We start from the raw sequence: 16,327 nt of genomic DNA on the forward strand, positions 1-16,327 counted from the left end.
ATGAGGAAGTAACATTTAGTCATCTTTTTTCCCCAGATGTCTTCTTAGATTCATCTTATTTAACAGCTAAAATTACAAGTCTTGCATCTCCTTCAACTTCGCCCTAGTCCTCCTCCAGTTTTCTTATCTTTGTAAATGCGGATTCCAATTTTCCTACCTAGAGCAAAAACTTTGGGAGTCATCCTTGATCTCTCTCACCTCATATCCACCCTCACCAGTAAATCCTATCAGTCCCAACTTGAAATATATCCAAAATCCAACTCCTTACTACTTAGCACATCTATTACCTCACATGGCACTAGCCTATGACTTGACTCCCTATTACCACCCATGTCCTTTTATAGTTCAGTTTCAAAACAGTAGCCAAAGATTATCAGAGCAGGATTCTTTTAAAATTTAAGTCAAATCAGTTAACTCTTCTGCTCATAATCTGCCAATGGATTCCCATCTAACTTGGAGAATCCAAAATCCTAAGCTATGGGCCACAGATGTTTCTCTCTCTGACCACTCACACCTTAACCACCCTCCATCACACCATCCCAGTCACACTGCCCTCCTCGCTGTTCCTTGATCACACCACGGTTTCTCCCACCCTAGGACTTCTGTATTTCCTGTTCTCTCTCTCTGCAGCATTCTTAACTTTTTTTGGTTCCCATGGTTCACTCTCTCATTTCCATCAGGTATCTGCAATGCTGTCTCACCAGGGAGGCCTTGACCTATTATAGAATACTGTACTTTCTATTCTCCATCTCCTCTATGCCCCTATTAACCTGCTTGATTTTTAAATTTAATTATTATTACGTTTTTGCTGCAAAAAAGCTTTATTGCTTCCATTTGGCCCATGGCTTGAGAGAGAACTTCAGGGCAGTTAAAAAGCTGCTTAGGGGCTGCTGGGAGAGTCTGCCACAGAAGCCCTGACACCAGGGGAATGTCAGAAGGGCCCCTCAAAGACCACTGGGCTCTGGAGGCTCCCAGTCAGCTTGAGGATGGGTCTTTCAAAGAGATATTTGCTCAGCTTGGGGGCCAGTCGGCCTGTGAGGGCTAGTCGGGTGGTTTCCCATCTTCTTGATGAATTTCACCTCCTCGTCTAGGAAGTGGCTCTCCAGGAAGTCACAGAAATGGGTGTCTATGCAGGCAGATCCCAGGGAATGCATATACAAAAGGGCCTCGTTCAGGTTCTTCTCCAGGACCATGCACGCTTTCATGGTGTCCAGGGTTTTACCTCAGTCATCTTGGGATGGCTTCTGCTCATCCTGAAAGAGGGCAAGGCCACCATGCTGATTTTGCATCTTCAAGAGAGGCTCTGAGACCCTGCACTTCTCCTTGACCAACTCAGAGCTAAGTGGCCCACAGCCTCTAGAGCCATATTGTCAAGGTCAAAACAGAAGCCCACAGAGAAGTAGGTATAGAGGGCCTGCAGATGCAGGATGACCAGGCAGCTGACAGAGCCCTCCACCTTGGTGGAATAATCCTGATGAATTTGGGAGCTCATGGATGATGGGCCAGTAAGAAGCAAAGCTCAAAGAACAGTACTGGCTGGGCCCAGAGGCAGAGGATGGCTGAGAAGATGAAGGCTGCAACTGGAAAAGAAGCTGAAAGGAGGTGGGAGGCTGAAAGAACGGGCATCCCTGGATCTGTTCCATCCAAACACTGCTGAAGCAAAAGGTAGAACTGTGGGCTTCTATTTTGACCTTGAAAATATGGCTCTGGAGGCTGTGGGCCACTTAGCTCTGAGTTGGTCGAGGAGAAGTGCAGGGTCTCAGAGCCTCTCTTGAAGAGGCACAGCCTAATTTTTTAATAGCACCGTAGTAGGTCATTGCCATAGATGACCATGACCACGTTATCTACGTGGTCTTGTTGCCACCATACAACAAAAAGTGGAATCTATTTTCCCTTCCCTGTGACGTATTTTGACCAATAAAATGTGATGGAAGTGGCAATGCAATTTCTGAGGCTGGGCCTTCAAAAAATCTGCAGCTTCTGCCTTTGCACACTTGGAACACTCCCTGTCAGAACCCAGCTACATGCTGTGAGAAGCCCAAGCCCCAAGAAGAAGCCAAGGGGAAAGAACTGAGGCTTCAGCTGAGCACCCAAACGACAGCCAGCACCAACTGACAGCCATGCTGGGAGAGTGAACCATGCCAGGTTTTCCAGGCCCCGCTGCCCCCGAGGGACCCTAGTGAGACCAGTTAAAGAATCATACAAATGAGCCCTTTTCAACCCACAGAACTATAATAAACAATAAAATAGCTATTTTAGGCCAGGAAATTTTGGGGTGTTTTGCTAATTAGCAGGAGGTATCCGAAACAACCACCTTTTACTACCTGACATAGGATATATTTATTTTCTATTTCCCTCAAATAAAAATAAAGTTCCATGAGAACAGGGACTTTTATATCTTGTTTACTAGTATAGGTCTAGCACCTAGAACAATGTCTGGCATACTGTAGGCACTCCATAAGTATCTGTTGAGCTATTCCAAACAGAACTATCTTAGGTTACCAAAGAGCTGGGTAAATACTGGGATTTGGATTAAGAGCACCAAGTTTTCTATTTTACAATCCATAATTTTCCCTTGTGTCCTGGCAAGGATGCCCTACACGAGAATTTAAGTCCACTCCCAAACAGCACCGTTTTTCTGTCCACACATACAATACCAGGCTGTAATCTTTTTTCCCACCTAGGTTCATTCCTTAGGGGACTTAAAATTGTGAGGTAATGAAGCTATAAGATACCCTAATTTAATCTATAACTTCCAGACAACAGCGTGGAGGGACCAATGAGACAGAGGCCAAAGGTTCTCCACTCTCGGTCACTCAGCAGTTTCTTTGCTACTGCAATGCGCTTTATACCATTACTGAATGTCTGAAATAATTTTATTCAGTACCAAAGTACAAAACACCAAAATAAGATGCAAGGTTAAAGTTTTAGACATTTGAGAAAACTGAATGTCAACTAGCTAATAAAGCTAAAAATGGATAGGGTAACAGTATCATTGATGCTTCCAGTATTGCAAGTATCTCCCAAATCTCAAAATTAAATAAATCAACTCTGGTGCTGAGAGTCAAAGCATAATTATTCTTTTAATTCCCTTATATCTTAACATTTACTTCAACTCTAATTACTATTACATGCAGTGTTTTATTTCACTCAACAAGCATTTACTAAGCACCAAACACTGTTAAGAGTTGGGGAAACAGTGGTAAAGAAGGTATGCCCAGAAATTTTAATACTACTTCAAGTTTTTAACCATCAAAGCAAAACAGGGACAAAAAACTTAAAAGCAATAAAGTCAATGAAAAAGTGTGACTTTCTGGTACAGGCAACAGCAATTATTGTGGAGTTTTTCTATATTTACTCAACTGAGAACTAAGCAATAAAATACAAGCTGTGTTTCTATTTAAGAAAGCCAAAGACAGTAACTCCTAGTAAATGGATAAAGAAATAAGGCATATGATAAAAATATTCTCTTATCAACCTTCCAACCAAAGACTCTCTCTTTTTATTTTTTCCTTCCACCAGCTCCATGATTCTGATCTGCATGTACTGTAAATTCATTTTCACTTTTGTAAAAAACCAAAAAGTGTAACTACTAGCAAATTACTTAGTCAATAAGGACCTAGTATTTAAACTTTGGGGTCATTTGATTACAGCCAAAAACAAAGGAACTTTATTTTGTACATCCTTAAACTGGGTAAAATATATGATTTCCATTAAGCTTTCTGAAACACTGATAATTGGCCCATACCCTTCTAGATGGAAACCACTGCTCTCTTTAAAGGTCTTAAAAAGAATTAGAAGTTGAGGAAATAGAAAATCCAACTCTGGGATCTCAAAAGTGCTTGAGAGGTTATATTATACAAGTAATGTAAATAACAATCAACTACTGCCATCCTTGCTTTAACCACCTTACAGTTCCCCCACATCACTTAAATATGCCCATTATGAAATCTTTCAGATTTTCTCCAAATAATTATAAAAAATATGTCTTATTCATAACAGCCTTTAGAATCCTACAATACCCTTTCTTAATATCCTAATGACTATTCTGTCAGTACAATTACCATTCTTGTAGGCAAAACCATATTCTCTTCTTTCAGATTCTCATATATTTAGTTTCCAAGTCCTGACAGATGTTTCATTTTCATCCATTCTTCAGTGTAATAAACTTGCAAGACTTTACATGCATTCTCCTTTCACCCAACTGCTCCATTCACTAATGTTTCCTGCCTCCAATATATAAAAAAGTTCTAAACCTAAGCAGTACTTCAGAATCACCCATGTAGCTTATTAATAAGAAATACAGTTGTGCAGGTAGAGTAGAACTACTGCATTAGAATCGCCAGAGACTGCATTTTGCACTTCCCTAGGCTCTAGGATATATACCATCCTTACACAATGGTAGTCATTCCAAAGTGACTTAAATTGGTCAGCAACAGCAAGACAGCCTTCCAAGTGACCACTGTCTATCTCATTACACTGTAATCCACCTCAAACGTCAATGTCAAAATATTACAGGTCTGCCTGACGTTACCAGGAGGAAGGGATCTGTGTTTTTATACGCCTCATAACATTCATTACAATCAACCCAGTACTTAAGATATTTGACCTCTGATATAATTAAAGCCAACTCAGATTGATATGACAATACACTGTAAAACACTGAAGGAAAAAAGCTTAATAATTACTGTTTCGTTTGGGTGGGAGTAGTAGTTCTCAGACTAGAATCCCTTTCTGAATTCCACAGGTAACTAACTTTCTGTGCCTCCACCTTAACTCTGACAGGAAAGTACTGGATTTTTGGTGAGCAAGACTGGGTAAGAGAGAGACAGTGTTCAGTGACAGAACTAATTTTTGCCCCTACCCTCTAGGTTGCCCTGAAGGTTGTGCAGCAAAAATATGAGTGGCACTTCTGGGAGGTCCTTGTTTTGCTGAGTGAGTCTCCCCAGAAAGTTTCAAGGCTCCTAACTAAAGAAGTTTTAGTAAGTTGACAACAGAGGTCAGGAAGTATTTTTGGGCACATCAACCTATACCTGCAACTTTCAAAGGCTTATTCTGAGTAGCTGTTGTACTTGCTGAGTTTAAGTTCTGTCTCACTCCTGTTTCCCAACTCAAGTGACTGGAGGTTTCTTGCATCCAATATCTTTGACTGGGCATAAGCTTATAAGCATTTTACTTACCAGCATTCCTACTTTTTATATTATCTGCCCTAACATAACACTTAGCATTAGTATGTATCAACCACTCTTTATTAGTAAGGATATGGCTAAAACAGACTGAAAGTTAAGGCTGTGACTCAGAAAGGCATTAAAAGTCCAGCCGCCCACAAATGAAGGTGTTCACACTGCCCATCACTGCCCATCACCAGGCCAGAAAATGGGCAGAGGAGACCACAGTCTGAATGCTTAACTCAAAATCAAAACTACTGTCAGGTTCCAATTCCTAAGGCAATTCTGGAACTTAACAAGCATTATGTACTGGGGATGCTTTAGGGAAAAAGTGGTGAGGAAAAAATGACTGAGGAAGACATTAGTATAACACACCAACCCTAACAAGGTAAAGAAATACTAGGAAACGTTACTGCCATATAACAAAGTAAGTCATAAGCCCAAAGATAGTTTGTACAAACACTGTTTTACAAGTACAACTGGGTAGCTTGTTGAATTTATTTAGCAATTTAAAAAGTTTACACTCCTGTATTCAACACTTCAGTTACATGTATTTCCAAGCAACCCAGTATCCACATAGTAACTTAAAATTCTGTGACATGAATTACAATTCACTGCAAGCTGGTAAGATAGCCTTGATAACTACCCAACATTCTCAAAAGGCTTTGTTTTCCATGCACCTTACTGCTAGCAGTATGTTCAACAATCTTCAACCACTTTATACAATTATGACTATTACAGCAATCATCTTCATTATTTCTTTTTTATAGAATCTTTTAAGTTCATGGTTGACTATACCACAATAATGGTGTAATATAATAAAGCATTTACTGTAGCAGTAAAATTGATGTTAATAGTATTCTAAATGCCTTTGTTCTATATTTTAAAAATCATTTGAGTCTCTGAAAAAGTTTTTTATTTTATTAGATTTTATTAGATTTTAGGGAGGAATATATGTGCTGCTAAAGTAGTGGAACATGCAAAAGCCTTCAACATACTCATGTACATGTCAAAAATCTAATGCTTACTAAAAGCTCACATGCATATGTACATGTGGCAGTAATATATCCAAACCTCTCAGCAAGCACGTAGTAAAAAATATGCTTATACAAAATTTGCTTCTGTTCAAAAGTTCAGCATTCCAACAGTTTGGAAATTTTCCCAGGGCTCAAATTTACCTGGAAATATCTGTATTTCCAACTACCTATAAATGCCAACCTAAAAATATCTATATAATGTCCTCTTAAGTGGTCTCAGCAGCTCATCTCAAATTACTCTCAGGTAATCTTACACTTCCTTAATTCCTCATACTACAGCAGAAATAATCTCTTTACATGCAAATCTGGAAATATTCCCTTGATTTTTCTCCCTATATTGTATTTTGGGTAATTGCAGACACAAAAATGCTGGAAGAACTTTATAATGAATATCTTACATTCAGCTTCCTATATACCCCTATACTGACCACCTAAATTCTATCAGTAACATTTTACTATACTGGCTTTATCAGATACCTACCTATCTGTCCTTGGTTATTTATTCATAATGTATTATGATTTGTTACTATTTTGCCTAGAATTTTTTGGGTCTATGTTTATACGGCACACTATTTTGAATTTTCTTTTAAATCTGTAGTGTCTTTGTCCATTTTTGGTTTTTAGGGTTACAATGACCTAGTGAAACGAGTTTGGAAGTGTTTCCCCTTTGCCTGTTTTCTGAAAGTTTATATAAGATTGACTTCTTCTTTAAGTACTTGGTAAGATTCATCAGTGAAACCATTGTGGCCCTGACTTTTCTTTATGGGAGAGTTTTTAAATTAATTCCCTTTCTTTAGTAGAAGCTTATTCAGGTTTTGCTTCACCTTGTCACAGTTTTAGTACGCTAGTATTTTTCAAGAAACTGTCCATTTATGTTGTCAAATTTGTTGGCATAAAGTTGTTTACCATATCCCTTTATTATCCTGTAAGATCTGTAGTGATAAATCCTTCATTCCTGATACTAGTAATTTGTTCTGTTTTTCGTTACTGGTCTATCTACAGGTTTATCAATATCGTTGATCTTTTCAAAATACCAGTTTCTGGCTTTGTGATTTTGCATGTTGTTTGTCTTTGTCTATTTCATTGATTTCTTCTTTTGTCTTTATTATCACTTTCCTTCTGTCTACTTCTACTATTTTTACCTTCTATCTATTCATTTTGTTCTTTGTTTACTAGCTTCTTAAGGTAGGACTTTAGTTCATTGTCTTTTGGACCCTTCTTTTCTAAAATAGCTGTTTAAAGTTATAAACTTCCCTCTAAGTACTGCATTAGCTGCACCCTACAAGATTTTTTGGAACTTCTTAATTAACTATTTATTTTAGAATAGTTTTAGATTTATAGAAAAGTTGCAAAAATAGTACTCATATACTCCATCCCAGTTTACATCTTACACTAGTATAATTTGTCACAATACTGACACATTAACTTAAGTACATATTCATTTCCTTTCTTTTTTTTTACCTAGTATTCTTTTTTTCTTCCAGATAATTTTAGTATCTCAACTAGTGTATCACATTGCATCAGTCACCATGTCTCCTTGGACTCCTTTTGGCTATGACAGTTTCCTGACAAATTTTGATGTATTTTCATCACCCAATTCAAAATACTTCCTAATTTCTCTTGTGATTTCTCCTTTGACTCATAAATTTAGACCTTTCATTGAGCTTCCAAATATTTGTGGGTTTTTTGACATCTTGGTTTCTATTTTTATTCCATTATAATCAAAGAACATAGTCTTATTATTTCAATCTTTTCAAATTTATTGAGATTTGATTTACAGCCCAGCATCTGGTCTGTATGTACATTTGGTTGGGGGGGAAGGGAGGAGTATATTCTGTAGCTGCTGGATGGAGATCATCTATACTGATTCATCTGTCAATTGTTGACAAGAATGTTAAAATCTAAGTGTTTTCTATTTCTTCCTTTAATTTTATCATTTTTTGCTTGATGTATTTTGAAGCTCTGATATTAGGCACATAGATACAAAATTTATGATTATGCCTTCCTGAAAAGTTGAACCTTTTGTCATTATGAAATGACCCCCTTAATTTTGCAATGCACTTCACTTGAAGTCTGTTTTATGATATGAATATAGCTAACTCCAGCCTTATGTTATTGTTTGAAAGGTATATCTTTTCTGATCCATTTACTTTAAGCCAATCTCTTTATGCATTAAATCAGTGTTTATTCCATTAAACAAAATTATTGATATAAGGTTGAATTAGGTCTTATTCATATAAGACCTATAATAATAAATTTTTATTTTTTTAATTTCCTACTTTTTTATTCAGCTGTACCCTGTTTTTGTCTTCTTTTGTATTATACTTTTTCTACTAGCTTTATAGCAACACTTCTTTGTATCATTTTTTTCCACATGGTTGCCTTTGTAATTATATACGTCCTCACCATTTTACTCTGTACTGTTAACAATGTGCCACTTCAGAGAATATGTAGAAACCTTATAACCATGTAGGTCCGTTCACCCCCACCTCCATTCCATGTTTTATGGTATATGTTTTATATCTACAATATGTGATGAATGCTACAAGATGCTGCTTTTTAAAAACTAAAAAGCTTAAGTCATATGTAGTTTTATGAAATTAAAAGGAAAAAATATTTTATATTTATCCAGGTATTTACAGATCTGATGCTTTTCATTCCCTTAGGAAGAATCACATTTCCACCTGATATCATTTCCCTTAAGCCTGAAACTTCCCGTAGTATTTCTTTGTACAGATTTGCTAGCAATGAATTCTCTTGGTTTTCTTTTACCTGACAATATTTTTATTTCGCTTTCATTCTTGAAGGCTATTTTACTGCATGTGGAATTCTGGGTTGTTGTATTTTTCTATCAGCATGTTAAAGATTCTCTATTATCTCTGATTACATGATTACTCCCCTGTATGTAACATGTCGTTTTCGTGGGCTGCTTTCTAGTTTTCCTTTTATTTTTGGCTTGTGGCAGTTTGACTATGAAGTCCCAGTCATGGTTTTCTTCATTTTTAAACTCATGGTTTGCATGGTTTTGTGTTTATGCTTCATGGGGTTGCCAAGCTTATTTAATCTGTCAATTTATGTCTTTCACTAAATTTGGGAAATTTTCAGTCATTGTGATTTTCAAGTATTTTTTTCGGCCCTATTCCTTTCCTCTCCTTCTGGGACTCCAATTACGTGTGTTGGATTTTTTTATATTGCACCCAGGCCTCTGGAGGTCTGCTCCTTTTTTCTTCCTACTTTTCTGTTCCTCATATTGGATAATTTCTATGGACCTTTAATTTCAAGGATTCTTTCCTTGGTCATCTTTATTTTGTTATTTAGTCCATCCAGTTTATTTCTGATATCATATTTCTTATTTTTAGAATTTCCATTTGGTTATTTCTTAATTTCATACTCATTCTTATAAGCGTATTTTCCTTTGCATCATTTTCCTTTCCTTTACTAATACATAGTTACAAAAGTTTAAAACCATTTACTGCTAACTCCAACATTTGGGTATTTTAGGTCAGTCTCTGTAGTTTGTCTTTTAACTTGAGAACAGGTTATATTTTCCTGATTCTTTGAATGAGTAGTTTTGCAATATCATGGATATTGTAAACATTATATTATGGAGGCTCTGGATTCCTTTATATTCCTCTGAAGGATGATTTTTATTTTTATTTATTTTTGTTTTTAGGTACATAAATTAACTAACTCAAACAGCCAACTGTTATTTCTTAGGCAGATGAAGTCAATCCAGTTCTTTTACCCTTATCTGGGCCTCTTGGGAGTCTGCTCCACACATGGATGGTTCAACAGTCTGCCAAGGTTTGGGTAGAGTTAGTCCACAGAGTTTGATGCTTCTCCTCCTTACCTTTCCCCAGGATTCTCCTCTCACTTTCCAAGAGCTGTGGCTGCCTTAAACGTTATTTTTTGGTTCTTCAGGCCACAGAAACTGAAAGTTTATTATCAGAATTTTAACCACCTTACCCGCACAGACTAGGGCCATGAAATGAGAAATCACCCCATGTAGTTCTGTTCCTCAGGTGTCAATTCCCTTCCAGAATCTGCTTACTTTTGTTAATTACCCAGTGACTTTAGTTGTTTCATGTATTTCTTTCCAGATTATTTTAATAGTTGTTATCTGCAGGAGAGAACTGGACTCCTATGCTTGCACTTTTGGGAGCCTTCAGCCTGACTGAATGGCTCCAGGCAATAAGCAGGTGGGGCTATCAAGTACATTTGCTAATGTGTACTACGTAGGTTTGAACTAGTTTTACCCTACATCTCCGTGCACCCAATAAAATGGTATTTTCAGTTCTTCCCACCTACCATGCTCCTCCCACAGGGCTTTTTTGCATGCTGGTCCCTTTCCCTGGAATGCTCTTATTTTTTCCATCTCATTGAACTATTCGTCCTTCAAATCTCAGTCCAAATGTCAGTTGCCTGGCCTGTCAGAAGCACTCCCTGATCTCCCAAACTAGGTCATATTCCCTAATCACACATTACTCTCCTAAAATCCTGTTCCTTCTTTACACAACTTATCACAACTTCACTATTTCTGAGGCTGACGGTAGAGCAGCAGCTCTCAATCATATCAGACTGAATACTCTCTTTTTTCTCTAGAACATTATGGAAATTTTCATTCAAACATAAATGAGGGATTATTATAACAATCTCCAGTGTGCTCATCAGCCACCTTCCATTCCATAACTGTCACCGCACAATTTTTTTCTTTAGTGATTTTATATCTTTTTACTAGATTTTGTAATACCTCATCTTTCCTGAAATGAAATTCTGAGCTACTGTAACTTACACATGTAAAACTTAAACATCAATGCAATGTGCTAACTATAATAAGAAACCTAATTTATCATAAAATAATATGTACTTCAACATATAAATGCTTGGAAAAAACACATTAAGTGATGTAAGTCTTCATATACTTTGTTAAATAAAGAAAACACAATTTCGTCATTTACGTGAAACTATGCTGTATTTAAGAAAACCTCTGTCTTTATATATAAAACAAATTCAGTTATAGGCTCAGATAATCATGAACAGATTTTTTTACCTATGTGAACATCCTCTGGGACAGCTAAAAGTGATGTAAGATGAGGAACTAAATTCTACTGTACAGAGATGTCCCTTACATTGCAGGATGTCTGGCACCCCTCATCTCCAGCCACTAAAATCAGTATCAACGTCCCAAATACTCTGCAACCAAAAAATACCCCTACAGATTTCCAAACCTCTCTGGAAGATGATCCAAATTCACTGAAAACCACTACATTAAGGTAAAGGAAGAGAGCAAGATCTTTGTAGCCAGACTTCTGGTGTTTGAAACCTAGATCTGTCACTTACTAACTGTGTGATCTTGAGTAATTTAATCTTCCTGTGCTTCAGTTTCCACATTTATAAAACAGTATCAGTATCAATATCATAGAGGAATAAATTAGAAAATCGATACAAAGTGATTTGCACAAAGCAGGTACTAAATCTTTGCTATACTTAGTTATTAGCAGAATTACTTCCTTAATGACTACCTCTCCTAGTAGAGAGCAAGCTCCATCGGAATGCCTGTCTGTCTTGTTCATCATTTTACTTCCTGACCTGGCACACCATCTAGTAGAGAATAAGTATTCAGTATTTGTTGAACGAATGAATACAAATTGGCAAAATGTTTGGAATATAAACATAATAAAAATTGGAGTATAACCTTCAACAGCATTATTTTGGCTTATACTACTAAGACACTTCTATAAGTGAATGTCAGAATTTACCTTAATGACATAATACACAGGTAGAGAATTTCTGACAGGAAAACCAAGAAACTGGTAACAGACATTGTCTGTGGGAAAAGAACTGAGGGCTTGGGGGCTCAGGGGTTTACTTTTCACTGTATATCCTTTTGTACTTTACGAAAATTTAAGTAAATACAAATACACTGTTTTTGAAAATTAAAAAAATTTTTAACTTATTTTTTAAACCTAGACGATTTTAGGCCCAAGAACCAAGTCAGCATAACGGTTCAATGTACATAACTTTTTGAAAATTCTAGAAATCAGTAAGAGGTTTGACTTTCACATATTTTGAACCTTCAGAATGGCTCACTACAAGGTTATCACATTACACAGATCTAGCCTGGTTTATTGATACTCCAGGAAGTGTAATCTCCAGTCCATAAATATACAAAGAAGGGACAAGTAGCATAACTACTAGGAGTAAAAAGCAGTTTTACATATACCGGGTTATAGTTTCAAAATGTGGTGGGAAAAGCATGACCTTGGAATTAGACAAAAATATTTAGTAGGTCTATTACCTTGAGTAAATACTAATTTCTCTGATCTTCAAATTCCCCTTCTATAAAATGAGACTACCACCAGTTGGTTAACAGGGTCAGTTTTAAGAAAAAGAAAAAGGAATTTCTTGCAGTGAGCTTTGTCTCTGTCAAGGTATTTATATTTTGAATTGGTAACATTAGTTTCTAAATTTTAAAGGTACAAAAAAGGCTTCTAGCTGGTTTCAAGAGGAGAAATACAATTTTACAATGGAGGACTTGGACTCACCACCTGAACTCACTTATCAAATTCAGCATCACCAATAAGGGGAAAACTAGAATATGTATCATGGCCTATGATATCGTCTTCAAATTATTTAACCTGAATCCAATAAAATATTTACTTCTATCCTTCCACTATGTCACTAGGAATCAATCAGATTTATAAATCCACATAACTGACCAGGTCTCATCAACAAGTCATGATGAAAAAAAAAAGAGAGAAAGAAACAAAGAGAGAAAAATGGTAACTTCCAGATTTAAAAAGATTTCAAGAGATTTAACAGTCAAATAGACTTTGGACGTTGGATCTAAAAGAGTTTTTTTTTTAAAGGGAGACTTTGATGGGAGATTGGGTATTAGATAATACAGAACAATTACTGTTAAGTTTGACTATAATATTGGTTTATGCAGGAAGATGTTTTTATTAGAGATACATATTAAAGTATTTAGGGGTGAACTGTCAGGAATAAAAGCAAATACAGCAAAATACAGATGTTAAAATCTGAGTGATCGATTTACAGTGGTTCAATATAATAGTGTCTCTATTTTGAATGTTTAAAAGTTTTCATAATAAAAGATAAAATAAAAAAGCATATATATTATTCTTCTCACACTTCTGTTTCCAGCTACCTCCACCTCCAGTCACAGTTACCAGTTTCTTACATATTCTTCCAAAGATATTCTGGACATAAAAATGCACTTTTAAAAACCACAGATGACTGCAAACTGCACACCCTTTTTTGCACTCTTTTTTCCCCACTTAATTTATCTTGGAGATCACTCAGTATTAGCATGTACACGGCTGGCTCATTCTTTCTAAGAGATGCATCATTTATTTAACCAGTCCTCTACTGAAAAACACTTAGGAACTCTCATTTCTTGATAGTCTCTTTCAGATTAAAAATTAAAAAGGAGGAAAAAACCCAATTGACTTTAAGATTTCAATTAGAGATTTAGCATGCTGAATGTGCGATTAGGTATTCTTAGGTAACTTGTCTGTCCATATGCTTTTATTCACAAATTACTCCTAAACTTCCCATTAGGATATTCCAATTACAAAATACACAGTATGTATACTTCTTGTGGAGCCATACTTGATCCCAGAACCAAGTTGGCTGGCATCTACCACTAATCCTTGCCTTTGGACTACATGTGTTGTAACCTAGATGTACAATAATCACCATTCAGTTTTTCCTTTTTAAAATTCTTCCTTTTAATCAAAGCAATACGTTCTGAACTAACCTGATCACAATCTTTCAAACCCTCTACCTCCTTCCAAGTCATGTTTTTAAAATGAAGTATAGTTGACATACAGTATTACATAAGTTTCAGGTGTACAACACAGTGATTTGACAATTATAACATTATGAAATGCTCATCAGAGTAAGTTTAGTTACCATTTGTCATGATACAATGTTACTACAATATTACTGACTATATTCCCCAGGCTGTACTTTTCATCCCACCAATTTATTTTATGATTGGAAGTCTGAAACTCTTAACCCCCTTCACCTATTTTGCCCATTCTCCACCTCCAACAAATCATCTTAAAGTTCTCAACAAAAACCATCTAGTATTTTCAATTAAATACTCCTACCATTTCATAGACTCAATAGTTAACTCTAGAGACTACAGTCGTAATGTAGTTGCTTCTCAACATAAGTGCTTAGAGTATCTAACTTGGCATAACAGGAAAATGATGACTGGCATGGTATGTGAATTTCACTACATCCCCTAGCTGACTGTAGAGAATTACCATCAAACTCTCAGCAACCTCATCTGAAGTGTGCTCCAAAAGAAACCTTCCATTACAGTATCTTTTTTGTGACAGACCTGAGCGTATTTGGCACATTATGTAGTAGGTGCTAAACAAAACCTAGCTGAACTTTAATATTTTCAAATGTTTCATTCACAACCAAACTTGAAAACAGGGTTTAAAATAAATTTTAAGATTTCCCATGGAGTTCAGAACAGCATTAGGCTTTTAATATGTGCTCAAAAGTTACTCTGGATTGAGGAAATTCGACTCAAATCATAATGGTGGATAAAGCACTCATTTGCTAAGAGGAGAATTTCCTTTTAACTACGACGGCAGTCCCAAATTGCTAGATGCCATCCAAGTCTCAAACTTCCCGAAGAGATGGTTTAATTTGACTCTCAAATATAATTAAACTGAGCACACTGAAAGGGGAGTGGGGTGCAAAGCACTTCCTCTCCATAATTATGCATCAAGATTCGGACTAAATATTAAATTGACACATAGTAAACCCTCCATAATTAGTGGCTATATTAAGATGCCTCCCACGGGGAAAAAAGACCCAAGGAGGAAAAAACAAACAGAACTGGTTAGTCTCAACAGGCCGAAAGGTGTCCCTGGCCTGTGACCCGTAGTCCTTTGGGTCTATAGGCTCCGTGCGGCTCCTGGGGCCGAGGAGGTCAGCGGCCTCCCCAAAAGGTCAAAGCTCTGCAGCCACGTTTCCTGCTGGGGCTGGGAGCAGAGCCGGAACGCCCCCGCGACAATCTGTACCCAGCACCCAGAAGCGCCGCCTGCTCGTAAACCCGGGCCGGCTCTCGGAGAGGGGATTACCGGGTTGCCCCTGCGCCGCAGCCTGTAGGAAGAGACCCGGGCGCATCTGCAGCCCCAAACCTCCCTAAGGGGCAGACCCCAGGACCGCCGGGCTCCGGTACGCCTTAACGCAGCCTGGCGCCTCGATACTCACACTCGCAGCCGACCCCTCTTACTCCATCAGGCCTCCGAGGCCCCGGCGAGGGGGCTCCCCTACGGCCCCCCTCAGTTTTGGGTCCGGCGGCCCGCTCCGGACCCCCGCCCCGCCGGGCACTGCCGCCGCCAGCGCGCAGGCGCACACCGCCGCCGCCGTACTCACTTTTTTTCCTTTTTGCGGTCCGCCTTTCTCAATAATCTAGCTTTATTTGAACACACAAGAGTGAACAACGGACACAGGGGAAAGAGCCTTTTTTCAAAAATAATGGAAGATCAAAGGCAGGCTGGCTTGCAGAAGACTTACTCCACTACACTGGGCGCTCCTGTGACCAGTCTCCCTGGTTCCTTTTTCATTCTCTCTGCTCTTTCTGGGCCTTCCTCCTGCTCCTCTTTTCCTAAGACCATGATTCCCTTTAGGCAGTAACAACTGTTTCAGCTAAATTTCCAACCACTCCTTCCTTGTAAAAATTACTTAAGTTTAGTGGAAGATGCAAGAACTTTAAGACAGATCTGAGTTCAAATCTTAGCCTAGCTACTAGTAATTTGTGATTTGGGGAAAACTACAAGTTTCCTTGGAACCTCAGTTTCCTCAGAGTCAAAATTAGGGTAAATGGTTAGGTTATCTCTCAGGATGTTAGGATTAAATGACATAACTAGGTCAAGTGCCTATTCATTAATGGTGCCTTTCACAGAGCAGACAATCCATCAATACCAATGATTATATTCTTATTAATACTTAATAGATTTATGTTTATTAAAAGTAGCCTGTATATATTCCCTCAGGATCCTATTTTAGTGACTAAAACTAATCAGATAAACCAAGTTACATTAAGGTTGATAATGGTGTGAAGTATAACTCCTC

At 37.5% G+C, this 16,327-nt stretch overlaps 1 protein-coding gene and 1 pseudogene across 5 annotated transcripts in view; both read right to left on the reverse strand.

The window, feature by feature from the left end:
- Positions 1 to 15,610, reverse strand: part of ZNF106 (zinc finger protein 106) — a 68,897-nt gene extending 53,287 nt beyond the window's left edge. For all 5 annotated transcript variants that reach the window (XM_036923728.2, XM_036923727.2, XM_036923726.2 and 2 more), the window contains exon 1: positions 15,464 to 15,610. The gene's annotated coding sequence lies outside the window, so the exon portion shown is untranslated. The remainder of the gene's footprint in view (positions 1 to 15,463) is intronic.
- Positions 37 to 1,674, reverse strand: LOC118931410 (ferritin light chain-like; annotated as a pseudogene).
- Positions 15,611 to 16,327: the final 717 nt, after the last annotated feature.

Source organism: Manis pentadactyla, chromosome 11 (genome assembly GCF_030020395.1).
Source record: "Manis pentadactyla isolate mManPen7 chromosome 11, mManPen7.hap1, whole genome shotgun sequence".
Classification (NCBI taxonomy): Eukaryota; Metazoa; Chordata; class Mammalia; order Pholidota; family Manidae; genus Manis; species Manis pentadactyla.